Consider the following 14,354-nt stretch of genomic DNA (forward strand, 5'->3'; position numbering starts at 1 on the left):
CAACTAAGCCCAGGAGCTGTAACTAGAGAGCCTGGGCGCCACAATTAGAGAAACCCACATGCCACAATGAAGACTCAGCACAGCCAAAAAAAAAAAAAATATTCCTAGCTTTAGAAAACTGCTGCTTCTTATTGTTTTTATCGGATGTTGTCTTATCCAAAGATTGAGAGGTCCAAGAATGCACCTTATAGGCAAGAATAGAGAATGGATTTGGAAGAAGCAAAGTTTCTGGCTAAGATGTGAGGACAAGTTTGACTGTAGATACAGGGAATATGGGAAAAGAGAATAGGAGAGATTGAAGGAGGCTGAAGATAGTGGCATATATCTGGAGAAATGGAAAGAAAAGAAACAGAAGGAATTGTAGAAATTTTGAGATGCAAATATTGAGGAGACGGACGAAGAACAGTCAAGAGACTGAAAGGGTTACATCTAAGGGAAAGATCTTAGCTTTTGCTTGTCTTTGGGAGGTTCCTTTTTACACATTAGAAAAGGAAATGGAAAACAATACAGAAGTAAGAGTATCCTCTTTATAACCTCCTGCTGGTCCCTTCCGTGGAAATCGAAATGACTCAGAGAGGCATATGAGAATAAATAAATACTTCCTTGGGACTGTCTCTGTTCTTAGCAAGGTTCCCTCTGCAGCTGCAACGGTTTTCTCCAGAATCCTGCTTGGCCTAGTTCAAGACCTGACTACGTCTTTCCCCTCCTGTGACGCCCTGGGTTTCAGCTTCCTGGGTTTGCTTATGCCCGTTGCCTTGGTGCCTCTGCTCTGTTCCTCGAACTGTGGGCAAGATGTCTCTGTCAATTTCTGTAAGTTGTTCATGGTATCTTATCACTTGGGCAGTTCCTCTTTGACTGTCTCAGGTTTCCTCTATGTGCCTTAGTCTTTTATTTTTCTCTCTGCATTCTCCCATTCTACTGCTGTCACTGCTTTATCAGTTGGCTTACTGTGATTCTATTCCCACAGCACCCCCACTCCGGGGAAGGATGAGGGGAACAGGAAGGAAGAGAAAGCCTAGAATTAGAGGGACAGTGAGAAGCTGGATTGGAATTACAGGGTGACCTTTTGACTGAATCCTGAAACAAGAGTACAGACCAACTATGTAGACAGATGCCAGCCAAATTACTCAAAATCGTAAGGGAACACACAGTAGGGGCCCAGATCCAGCCCCTGCTAGGGAAACTCATTCAGTGAATTACCTACTCTTCTTACTTCACAAAAACATAATGAAGATCACTTGAAACAATGTATTTAAAATATTTATATTACAATATTGTACACATATTAAGACAGAGAAGTAGCTCACTTGTTTGTATTTAGAATGTATTATTTATTGCCAAAAAATAGCAACACAGCAATGCAATTCCTAAATATATACCCAAGAGAAAAGAATTCATAAGTGTGGCAAATGACAGGGATGTTTTATAATAGCTAAAAACTAAAAACAGTAATGGAGGAGCGTGAATGTATACATCCACAGGAGACTGGCTACATAAATTCTGGCATATCCATAAATGGTTAGTACTTGGCAGTAACAAGGAATGAACTGCTGATTCATACCATGCAATACTCACAGACACTCTGCTGAGTGAAAAAAAAAATCCTTCCACAAAAGAAAGCATACTATATGATTCCATTTTCGTAGAGATCAAAAACAACAAAATTAATTGATGATGACAGAAGTCAGTATAGTGGGTACCTCTGGAGGGGGGGAGGCTATAGACTGGAACAGGCACAAGGAAACCTTCTGGGGAGCTAGAAGTATTCTAGAATCCAGATCTTAATCTTCGTAGTGGCTATAGAGGTGAAAACGGATGTAAATATTCACCCAGCTGTATAGTTAACATTAATGCATTTTTACCTGTTTTACTGTGTGCATATTTGTACTTCAGTAAAATAGAAAGGAGAACAAGACATAAAAGGGAGAAAGAAGTCACCCTCACTTCTAACACCACTAGAAGACAAATTCTTTATGTTGCAATGTTTCAACTCTAAACAGCTCAGCACTGTTTAAGAGGCTCAGTTTTGTAATTAGAACACGTATTACGTGGGTCTAGAGGTTATTCCCTTGGTAGGAGTTGCTGGTCAGATATCTTAGTTTCTAGACTTGAGCAACATGTGACAGTAAAGGGAAGTGGAAACCCTGTGTCACTGGCTCAGGAAGAGGGCTAGGTTTACAACAATATCGCAACAAATCTTTGTTATCATTTTTCCTTCCTTCTTATTTTTCATTTTGTGTCCTTATACCTACTTTCTATTTCTTTCTTTCTTACTCTTTCTTTCTCTGCCTCTGTCTCTCTCTTGCTTTCTTTTCTTGACTCTGCAGCTTATGTCTTAGTTCCCCAACCAGGGATTGAACCTCGGTCCTCTACAGTGAGACTGCTGAGTCCTAACCACTGGGCCACTAGGGAATTCCCATGCCTGCTTTTCTTAGCTTGATTTTTCACCCTTTCCACCAAACAGTATACCCTTTGTGGGAGCTGGTGGGGTGAAGGGGTGCAGTCTGCAAATCTTCATCTCTGGTCAGTAAACTACTCCCCCATTTTTCTAAACGTGTCTCATTAAACTCAACCGTCATATGCTGCAACTTCTTTTATGAGTCTGTTCCAGGCACTCACATCCTGCCCCGTGCCCAGAAGACTTTACAGCTGCATTCTCAGACTTCATTGGTTTGGGAACAGTGCCTGCGACAGTTCCCACTCTCTCAGTAGGGCTCCCGCCCGCCCTTCAGGGAATTCTACGCATTTTAGTGCTTTCCCCTCAGCAGCTATTCCGCGTTTAGTGTGTTTCGTTCACCTTCAGCCTTCCTGAGGAAAAAAGAAAACAGGAAAAAAGTCAATTTATTTCTCAGGAAGGATTGGTCAGCTGACCAAGTTGTCTGCGGGTCTAAAAGGGGATGGGGGCGGGGTGGATGGGCGAGTTGGGGGGTGGATGGGGAGCTGGGGGTGGGTAGTAGTATCTGAAGTAAGTAGGTGGAAGGAGAGCAATCCCACTCGGTCTTCCCTTTTAAACCTTTTAAACCGACTAGTTCTAGTTTTTAATTTCTGTAACATCAGAGCTTGTTTCATAGAAGGTACTTAAGTATTTGCCAATATATGAGAAAGGTGAATGAAAGCTAAGACTAAAACTATACAGTATGACTGAAAAATGACAGAGGAACTGTAGCAGGAATCAGGGCGCTGAGGGAACTTCTAAGATGCAAATCTGTGGGGCGCTGAGTGCATGGGTGCGTTTATCTGTCAGAAGTCATTGACCTGAACACCCAGCTTGTAAACGAAATTATCTTTAAAAAACAAAACAAAACAACAACAAAAACCAGACTAGGGTACTCCAGGTTCCTAAAGGAAGGGACGATTTTGTAAAGATCCGAGGCCGTGGGGAAATGTGAAATATACGTAGAAGAGAAAAGAGGGGAGAAGGGAGGGCGAAGGGCAGAGAAAAGAACAGAAAATAAGAGCAGGCCAGGCCGACCCCTGGCTAAACAGCCCGGGCGAGATGGAGGAACAAGGGGGATGCAGACCGACACTGCTGAGTGGCAGCAAGGGCGTTTTGGGGTTAGATGCCTGGAACAAAAACCTGCCCTAGAGGCAGAACCCTTGTGCGACCTTTTGCATCTCCCTAGAAATGCTTCAGATTCCAGGAAATTAGAGCTCTCCCCGCCGACCCGGGCGGCGCCCCGCCGGGCCCCCTCAGCAGCTGGCCGGGGGCGGGGCGCGGGCGCGGACGTGCGGGGAGACACGGCGCCCCCGGCGCAGCATCCTGTCCCGCCCCCGGCCCGGCGCCCCCGCCCGGGCGGCCCTGCGCACGTTTTTCCCGTGCGCGTCTGTGTAGTGCCAGTTTTGGCCGAGGCGGGAGAGATGCCATGGGAGGGGGCGGGAGTGGGGTGGGGAGTAGGGCGCCAGGGAGCGGCGAGGGGGCTTGGAAACCGCGTGGAGGGACGTGGGTGGAGGGGAGGGAGGGAGCGCTCGGGGCAGGGGAAACAGAGCTGGTACCCAGAGAAAAGGTGACTTAGAACGAATCAGGACGCTGAGAAAGATGTGTCGAGATCAGCAGAGCAAGAGCCGTTAAGGATTAACGGCGGCATCAAAGACGAGCGTAAATATGTGTAGGGAAATGGAGAAAAAACAGGTTACAGGCCATGGCCGAAGAGGAGCCTGAGAGGAACCTGTGGAATCTGGGGAAGGCGAAAAAAGCCTCTAAATCAAGGACTCTGTTTTACCTCCCTCACTTTCCCTTCAGGTGAGATGTAAATAAATTCCTCTGTTGGTATTTCCCTGGAGAAAAGCAAGCCAGCGCCACGTGTTTTTAAAATGAGGCGATTTACGCAAGTGAGAATCAGGACATTGTTTTTGTGCATTATAGTTAGTTATGGACTTGGTGGTGCCCTTTCACACCACGTCATGTCAGCTTTTTTTAGAACTTCGGGTAAACATCATCAGCATGTAATGCATACATCTTCAAAACAGCATCTGACATACTGTGGAAAGTTAATCATTAGCAAATTCAAGCATGTTCTACACTAAACCCACCTATTGTGCCACATTAAAATCTGAGAGTCCCTTGGACTGCAAGGAGATACAACCAGTCCATCCTAAAGGAGATCAGTCCTGGGTGTTCATTGGAAAGACTGATACTGAAGCTGAAACTCCAATACTTTGGCCACCTCGTGCGAAGATTTGACTCATTGGAAAAGACCTTGATGCTGGGAGGGATTGGGGGCAGGAGGAGAAGGGGACGACAGAGGATGATATGGCTGAATGGCATCACCGACTTGATGGGCATGAGTTTGAGTAAACTCCGGAAGTTGGTGATGGACAGGGAGGCCTGGTGTGCTGCAGTCCATAGGGTCGCAAAGAGTCAGACATGACTGAGCGACTGAACTGAACTGAAAATCTAAATTTTTGAAAAAGTGAATTAGAACAATCATTTATATTATAGAATTATGCAGGATTTTAAAAAATTATACAGAGGTTGACTTTTTTTTTTTTGGAGATTTGCTTTATTTTTAAAAACAGGTGCCCATGGTGTGTTTTTAAAATAGACTCAGCAGCAAGGAGTGATAGAAATCAGTAAGTGTTAGAATAAGCAGATCAGTGATCTAGGTTTAATAATATATTCTGTGTATATTTATTGAGGAACCTGATTTCACTAAGGTCCTTGTTCCTCTGCTAGTCTCCACGTCCTGTTTCCTCACCTGTGATTTTATTAGGTAATTGGGTGCAGATGATAACATTTTGGTTCCAGTTACCAGCCCCAGCTTTTGTGACTTCTACTTTCCAGCTAGAAAAAGAAATATTAGAAGAACAGAAATTCCTGGCAACATTCTAGCAGTGTATGACTGTACACTCCAGCCGTCCTTACAACTCACTTGCCTGCACCATCTTTGACACTGATATAAAATGCCAAACAACTGCTACCTTTTTTGGGGAGTCACAGAAAATGACCATGTAGTTAAGGAAGCTAGAGACTGAACTTGAAGATTAGACCTGAGCCCACAAAGTTAGCCACTAGATTAGCCACTTCTCTAAAGCAGTTCTGAGTTTTCTTCTCCTTAGTAACTGGAAGGCAGTTGTAAGTCAATTATACTTCAAAAACATGCAAATTCTTTAAAAAAAAAAAAAAAAGAGAGAGAGATCAGAGTTGTGATTACCAAAGGGAGGGTGACAGGAGGAGGAACAGGATGAAGGTGGTCAAAGGAAACAAACTCCCTCTCACAAGTAAGTAAGTGTCATTAACACTGCTGCATATTGGAAAAAGACCCTGATGCTGGGAAAGATTGAGGGCAAGAGGAGAAGGGGGCGACAGAGGATGAGATGGTTGGATGGTATCACTGACTCAGTGGACATGAATTTGAGCAAACTCCAGGAGATAGTGAAGGACAGGGAAGCCTGGCATGCTGCAGTTCATGGGGTTGCAGAGTTGGACACGACTTAGCAACTGAACAACAAAATGTTTTATATGAAAGTTGTTGAAAGTAAATCTTAAGGGTTCTCATCACTAAAGTTTCTTTCAATTTTTAAAAATTTTGGGTCTATATGAGGTGATCAATGTTCACAAAGCTTACTGTGATAATCATTTCATTGTGTACGTAAGTTACATCATTATGCTGTACACCTTAAACTCATGCAGTGCTGTATGTCAGTTATATCTCAGTCAAATGGAAAAAAAATGTTTCGAAGGTAACACTGTGTTCAGAGTAACCGCTTAGAGATTTAGGTGTGTGACAATATCTGTATTGTGTATCTGAAAGTGAAAGTTGCTCGGTCTTGTCCGACGCTTTGCCACCCCATGGACTATACAATCCATGGAATTCTTCAGACCAGAATACTGGAGTGGGTAGCCTATCCCTTCTCCAGGGGATCTTTCTGACCCAGGAATTGAACCAGGGTCTCCTGCATTGCAGGTGGATTCTTTACCAACTGATCTGCCAGGGAAGCTCGCACTGTGTGTCTAGATAAGTGAAAAAAGAACAGTTGGACCTATGAGCTGGGAGTGAACCTAGGGAACAGGTTTGGGAGGTCATGCTCAACCTTGAGAAGTGTCTTTCTCAGTCCCTGTTATGTAGTATGTGAGAAATTTGGAGAATAATTTCCTCTTGCCTGGTCTCCAGCCTTTCGCATCTCCATTTTGGGGGACCCACTTTGCTGCATTCTCTTCTCAGAGGATTTTACTCCCTTGAGATGTCTGTGTCCCTTTCAGATGCATTCCCTCTCTCTTCACTCTCTTCTGCTGCACTGCCCCATTTGTTCTTTCCCTTGACTTGGATGCGTGCAAAGTCGCTTTAGTCGTGTCTGTGTCTGATTCTTTGCAACCCCAAGGACTGTAGCCCTCCAGGCTCCCCTGTCCATGGGATTCTCCAGGCAAGAGTACTGGAGTGGGTTGCCAGGCCCTCCTCCAGGAGGATCTTCACAACCCAGAGATGGAACCTGTGTCTCCTAGGTCCCCTGCATTGGCAGGTGGGTTCTTTGCCACTAGTGGCACCTGGGAAGCCCCCCTCTGATTTGGGCCTAGTATATACCTATCTGTGGGTTTTCACAACTTTATGGCTCTATTCCATGTTATTCATCAGCTAGCTGTGTAACTTGGAACTTTACTAAGAGGATCAGATACTAAATATCGTCGACTTTGTGGGCCATAGAGTCTTTGTCATTAACTACTCAGCTCTACTCTTGTAGAATAAAAGCAGCCATCAACAGTATATAAATGAATGAGCATGGCTGGGTACCAGTAAAACCTTACCTATGGGCATTGAAATTTGGATTTTATACAGTCTGTACAAGCCATGAAAGGTTTTTTTTTTTTTCCCAGCCACTTAAATGTAAATATGATTCTTAGTTTGTGGGTGGTACAAAAGCAGGCCTTGGATCTCCAAATCCATCATTCCTGAAGAATACTCCTCTTTTTTCTCCTTCTAGTGTTTCTTGTTGACAGAGACAACCCTGATAGGTAACAGGAGCTTTTCTACCCTCAGGTGGGCTCCACCTAGGAGGAAGTCTGCCTAAAGCCTCCTCCACCTAGGAGGAAGTCTGCCTAAAGCCACTTATCCTCAGCCCTAGACTTACTACACCAGCTGGGCTTCCTGTTTATGATCAGCTGTTTTAAGAAGGGAGGAAGAACAGGCCCAATTTCCTAAAAGGAAAGGGGTAGGGGGTAAGAATAAAAAAACACTGGCTATATCCTACATACTTTTCTCTGAACGTACATTGGCCGTACCTTTCTGTTAATTTACAGGAATATGCTATAGTCAGACAGCTAGTACTTCCCCCAACCCTGAGTCCTTGAGCTAATTATTTATAGACTTCTCATGGCAAATTGGGATGATCAAGGGACTTCCCTGGTGGTCCAGTGGCTAAGACTCCATGCTTCCAGTGCAGGGGGCCTGGGTTCAATCCCTGGTCAGGGAACTAGATCCCACATGCTGCAACTAAAGATCCTGCATGCCACAACTAAGACCCAGAGCAGCCAAATAAATAATTTTTTAAAAAATGATAATATGAAATTTAAACTGTTGTGAATGATGTCACATGATGAGAACCAGGCATTTAATAATGGACTGTAGCTCACCAGGCTCCTTTGTCCAAGGAGATTCTCCAGGTAAGAATACTGGATTGGGTTCCCATTCCCTCCTCCAGGGAATCTTCCTGACCCAGGAATCGAACCCAGGTTTCCTGCATTGCAGACAGATTCTTTACCATCTGAGCCACCAGGGAAGCCCTCAGTTTATTAAGAACAACTAACTATTACTATAGAATAGTTCTGAGATGATTTGTTTGAGCTTTTATCCCGTGTAATTGGAAAATCTGTGAAAAGTCTTTAGGTTCTTTTTAAAAATGGGGTTTTAGACTTTAATCCATGACCTGCAGTAGCTTCTTCTTTTTTTTTTTTTAGTTCTACCACTTTATTGCTACCAACCCATCTCCCTCCACCCTCGTGCACACATGCTCAGTCATATAACCCCATGGACTGCAGCCCGCCAGGCTCCTCTGTCCATGGACTTTTCCAGGCAAGAATACTGGAGTGGGTTGCCATTTCCTTCTCCTTGCAGTAGCTTCTTTATCTCTGAGCATGTTACTCCACTATGAAATTAAATAGATATATTTGTTTCTTTTTTTAAAATCTGACACTTACATGACACTTAACATACAATGGCACTGTTGTAAGTACTTTACTCATATTAAATGATTTTTAATTCTCATAACAAATCTTATGAAATCGACTCTATTATTGCCTTCATTTTGCAGGTGAGGATACAGAAGCATAGTGAGGCCAAATAATCATCCCCAAACCACATAATGCAAGAGCTAGGATTCAAACCCAGGATGCCTGGCTCTAGGCTTCATGCTCTTGGCTACACTTGCTTGAAAATAATTTTGTCGTTGTTGTTTTTGGCTGTGCCGCGCAGCTTGTGGGATTTCGGTTTTCTGACCAGGGACTGAATCCAGGTCATAGTGGTGAAAGTGCCGAATCCTAACCACTAGACTGCCAGGGAATTCTCTAAAATAATAATAAAATAGAAATAGGGAACTTTGCCAGCGGTCCAGTGGTTAGGACTTCGCTTTCCAGTGCAGAGGGTACGGGTTTGATCCCTCCTCGGGTAGCTGTAGTCCCACATGCCTTGTGGCCAAAAAACCAAAACATAAACCAGAAACAATATTGTAACAAACTTAATAAAGACTTTAGAAGGTAAAAACATGTGCATAACCCCACCCACTTGAATTTAAGCTCCATGAAAGCAGGAAATGAGTTTTCTTAACCACCACAATATCCCCAGTATCTAAAATTGGGCCTGGCAACATGGTAGATCCAAATGAAGGCATAGATGAATTAACCCAGATCTATATCCCATTGTGGGGTTTTAAGGCTCTTCTTCACTCTTGCTCTCAGTACCTTGATCTTTTTGTGCTTACTGATAGTATGGAGAAGGAGCTGGCCAGAGAGTACCAAGCTGAGGCTCAAAGCTCCTAAAGGTCCACTTGTCAAGAGTATGAGATTTAAGGGATTATCTTGTTCCTCTTAATTTTGTAAAAACATGTATAAACTTGTTTATTTCCAAGTAGCTTAAAACAACCATTTACATGTAATTGGAATTAAGTTGGATTAAAAAGTCCACCTGGAACTTAATATTTAAGGAATTTAAACTGTGATTATAGTCAAAGTAATGCCTTCCCCTCCCCCCATTTGAACCCTTAAATAGTTATAGGATTATAGCATCAGGCCATCTAAGTCAACACTGCTTGCACACATTTTTGAAATAAGTACATTTTCATTCAACAGATTTGCATCCCCACCATGCAAGAAGGACTCAGGGTTTTACACCATGGGATTGTGCAGATTCATGTCCAAGGGAGAAGAACCAAAGAGGATGAGAGAAACAAGACAATAAGGAAGATAAAATACTGCCTGCATCCCTGGATAGCATTAGCACAAAATAAATGCTGTTGGAGGAGGGGAGAAACTGAAGAAAAAAGGGTCAGGAGACTTTCGAGTGATGGAAGTGGTCGCCACGGAGATGGGGCTGATGGTGTACGGTCTACGAAGCACGTCTACACTCTCTGACGTAGCAGCCACCTAAAGAAAAAAAGAAACAGAAAAAAACGCGGGCAGGCGGGGCTCCCCTATGGGGTGGGCACAGACCAGAAGATATTCTTGGGTTTCTGAGCCCGCCTCATCCAAATATTTCTGTGACTGCCTGACTCATTTTGAGGCTGAAAATAAGAAGTCAAAATGGCCTGTTATCATAAGAAAGTTGTGTAAATTAGGGAAGCTGGTTTTTCACAGCACAGGAAGATCACATGGTGCTGGTAAGGCAAGCATATGTGAGGGACATAGAACGACAGTGGCTGGAACCCTGTCGCACCTGCTCAGCCCTGGACGAGATCTGTTGACTGCATGTAGTGTGAACAGTTTTGATGAGACAGACTCACAGTTCTCAGTTGAGCTCAAAAGAGCTCTGCCTTTATTGTTTCAGAGCTCCTAAAGGCAGAGGAAGAACTCTGCCTTTAGCCCTTCCTTTTGGAGACATTAAAGGCAATGCACTTTAAAGCAAGCAGTTGGATGAGCAAAGGCGAAGATTTTTTTGTCTCGTCCAACTGCGCCCTGTTCTGAGGATTGATTTTGCTCCTTGCTAAAGTACGCTGGAAATAAGGAGCACTATTCCCTGCACTCCTGCGGGACTTCAGACTCTTACCTTCCCCCACTGCTGGGAGGGGGATTAGAGTCCAGGCCTTCCTAAGAGTGGGCGGTGAAGCCCTGTGAGAACAGACAATGCCTGAGGCCTTTACTACATTAGATGATCAGGGAGGTCAGAACTCTCCTCCCTCTTCCTCCACACCCAGGGCTTGGCAGCCCTTTTTGGCTGTTTTTCAGTTTTGCACCTTTTTTTGAGACTGTGATAAGAGCTGGTGGTCCCCTTCCCCTCAGAAAAGTGTACCAAAATTAATATTTTTATTCACTTTTAGGAGGCTTATGTGTCTTCCTGGTCTGCCTTAGAACTCACTGTGAATAAACACCACCCAAGAGCTTCAGTCCTGTTCAGAGAGTTCTCAAGGCAAGAATGCTAAAGTGGTTTGCCACTTCAACATTCTTGAAAGTTGGTGGATGGCATCACAGACTTGATGGACTTTGAGTTTGAGCAAACTCTGGGAGATGGTGAAGGACAGGGAAGCCTGCCGTGCTGCAGCCCGTGGGGTCATAAAGAATTGAACACAACTGAACTACTGAAAAACAACAACAAAGAACTTTAATAGCCTTTTTGTTCGTCTGGGACTTAATGGATTTTCTCGAGGAATTAGGCTTACCAGAGTTAGGGGAGAGTTCTACTCGAAGAACACAGACCTTTAATTATGAAATATTGTACTGAAAAGTGATTTGACTTCTGCCCCCATCAATAGGTTGCCACTTGCATATGGTTCTTTGAAAGGGTGGATGTGAGTCAGCGTGAGCACTTTAGTTATCTGTGTTTAGTGGCTGCCTTCCTGTAAGTGAGCCAGGCAGGGGTATCCTGATGATATAGTGTCAGACTAATAGTCATACAGAAAAGGAAGGATGTTTGCCATTTTAGAGCATTGCTAGAATAACTTAAGGAACTCAAAAAAAGCTCTTTGCTTCCTACAAGCGATAGTCTGGGTTCCCTATTGGCACTTGTATAGAAATTGACATTTAAAGTACTTGTTTATAATCCAGCAGTCACATTCCTTGGTATTTATCCAAATAAGTTGAAAAGCTGAATCTATACAAAAACCTGCACACAAGTATTTATAACAGCTTTGTTCTTAACTGCCAAAACTTAGAAGCCACCAAGATGTCCTTCAGTGTTCAATTCAGTTCAGTCTCTCAGTCATATCCAACTCTTTGCGACCCCATGGACTGCAGCACACCAGGCTTCCCTGTCCATTACCAATTCCCAGAGCTTGCTCAAACTCATGTCCATCAAGTCGGTGATGCCATCCAACCATCTCATCCTCTGTCATCCCCTTCTCCTGCCTTCAGTCTTTCCCAGCATCAGGGTCTTTTCCAATGAATCAGTTCTTCGCATCAGGTGGCCAAAGTATTGGAGTTTCAGCTTCAGCATCATGAGTCCTTCCAATGAATATTCAGGACTGATTTCCTTTAGGATTGACTGGTTTGATCTCCTTGCAGTCCAAGGGACTCTCAAGAGTCTTCTCCAACATCACAGTTCAAAAGCATCAATTCTTCCGTGCTCAGCTTTCTTTATGGTCCATTCACACATCTATACATGATTACTGGAAAAACCATAGCTTTGACTAGACGGACCTTTGTCGGCAAAGTAGTGTCTCTGCTTTTTAATATGCTGTCTAGGTTGGTCATAGCTTTTCTTCCAAGGTGCGAATGTAAATGTCTTAATTTCATGGCTGCAATCACCATCTGCAGTGATTTTGGAGCCCAATAAAATAAAGTCACTGTTTCCATTGTTTCCCCATCTATTTGCCATAAAGTGATGGGACCAGATGCCATGATCTTAGTTTTTTTGAATGTTGAGTTTTAAGCCAGCTTTTTCACTCTTCTCTTTCACCCTCATCAAGAGGCACATTAGTTCTGCCATAAAGGTGGTGTAATCTGCGTATCTGAGGTTATTGATATTTCTCCTGGCAGTGTTGATTCAAGCTTGTGCTTCATTCAGCCTGACATTTCACATGATGTATGCTGCACATAAGTTAAGTAAGGGTGACAATATACAGCCTTGATGTACTCCTCTCCCAATCTGGAACCAGTCTATTGTTCCATGTCCAATTAGAACTGTTGCTTCTTGACCTGCATATAGATTTGTCAGGAAATTATGGATACATTTGTCCAAATTTGTAAAATGTACAAAAGCAAGTGAAAGTGAAGTGTGAAAGTGAAATCACTCAGTGGTGTCCGACTCTTTGCCACCCCTTGGACTATAGCCCATCAGGCTCCCCCATCCATGGGATTCTCCAGGCAAGAATACTGGAGTGGGTTGCCATTTCCTTCTCCAGGGGATCTTCCCAACCCAGGGATCGAACCTAGGTCTCCTGCACTGCAGACAGACGCTTTAACCTCTGAGCCACCAGGGAAGCCCAAAAGCAAGAGTGAACCCTAATGTAAACTATGGACTTAGGGTGGCTGAGGTGTGTCAGTGTATGTTTATCTGTTGTAACAAATGTACACACTAACACAAGAGGCTAATAATAGGAAGTTGAGAAAGTATATGGATCCTTTCTAACCAATGTTTCTATAAACATAACCCTGCTCCCCCGAAATAAAGCCTATTAAGTTAAAAAAAATTTTTTTATGTCTCTTCACACACACACCCCCTTCCTGGCGTGAGACCATAAAGGCAGGAAGTGTATCTTTTGTATCTTTATGTTGCCAAAATCTGGGGAAGAGGAGGAGAGTGTTTTATTGTTAGAACCCTGCTGTTAATGCCATATCTCAGACTTCACATGTTTAAAACAAAGCTCTTAAGTTGACCTCTGCTCTCCCTGTTTCCCTGACTGAATGAAATGGCACCTCCAGTTCTCCAGTAATCCTGGCCAAAACCCATTCTTGACTCTTTTTTTTCCCCCTCATGCCCAGCATCTAGGCTGTTAGTTATCCTGCTGGTTGTACCTTGAAAATATATTTCAAATCCAGTGACTCCCTGCCTCCACTGCTACCGCCGTCGTCCAAACCCTCATCATTTCCCACCTGGACCAGTAACCTCCTAGTCGGTCTTTGATTCCATGCTTGCACGCCTCTCTCATCTTCTCCATTCCACAGCAAATACAATTTTTTTTTCTTAGCAAATACAATTTTTAAAAACACTAATCAACTGTTGTTATGGCTTCACCCAGAAACCTAAAATGGCTTTGTAGATTCCTGGCTTTTGTCATGTTTGTAATACAATCCAGGATCCTGGTCATTGCTTACAGCACCCTTTGTCTTCAGACCCCTGCTTATCTCTCCAGCAGCGTTTCTCCATCCACCCTGGCCCTGGTTCACACCACTCACTGCTGCACATCCGCGGTTAGCACCATGCCAAGCAAACATCCTTCACTTGGTATCTCTGTATTTGAAATTCCTTCCTTTTGGAACGCTGTTCTCACAAATGCTCCCAAGGATGAATCCCTCTTGTCATACAGGTTTCTGTTCACATGTCATCTCTGCTGACATCTTCCCTCCCTATCCTGTCTTAAATAACCTTCCTCTTCTTTATTACCTCACATTGACTATGTATTCTTCTAAGGGCTCCCTTATCATGACCTGACATTATGTTTTGGTTTGTTGGTTTGTTGTAGTAGTCTGCTAGGGCTACCTAACAAAATACCACAGTCCACGTCAGCAGCATGCGTGAGGGATCTTGGTTCCCTGCCTCAGGATCGAACCTCTGTCC

The 14,354-nt window shown here is 43.7% G+C and overlaps 1 long non-coding RNA gene across 2 annotated transcripts in view; it reads left to right on the forward strand.

The window, feature by feature from the left end:
* Positions 1-10,958, forward strand: part of LOC139033960 (uncharacterized) — a 38,395-nt gene extending 27,437 nt beyond the window's left edge. Inside the window, exons 1-2 of one of the 2 annotated variants that reach the window (XR_011486434.1) lie at positions 3,977-5,718; positions 9,776-10,958. This is a non-coding gene — a long non-coding RNA (uncharacterized lncRNA). Of the gene's footprint in view, positions 1-3,976; positions 5,719-9,775 lie in introns of those variants that run through there. The other variant, XR_011486433.1, reaches the window with a different exon arrangement.
* The last annotated feature ends 3,396 nt before the right edge of the window (positions 10,959-14,354 follow it).

This window comes from Odocoileus virginianus, unplaced genomic scaffold (genome assembly GCF_023699985.2).
Source record: "Odocoileus virginianus isolate 20LAN1187 ecotype Illinois unplaced genomic scaffold, Ovbor_1.2 Unplaced_Contig_11, whole genome shotgun sequence".
NCBI lineage: Eukaryota > Metazoa > Chordata > Mammalia > Artiodactyla > Cervidae > Odocoileus > Odocoileus virginianus.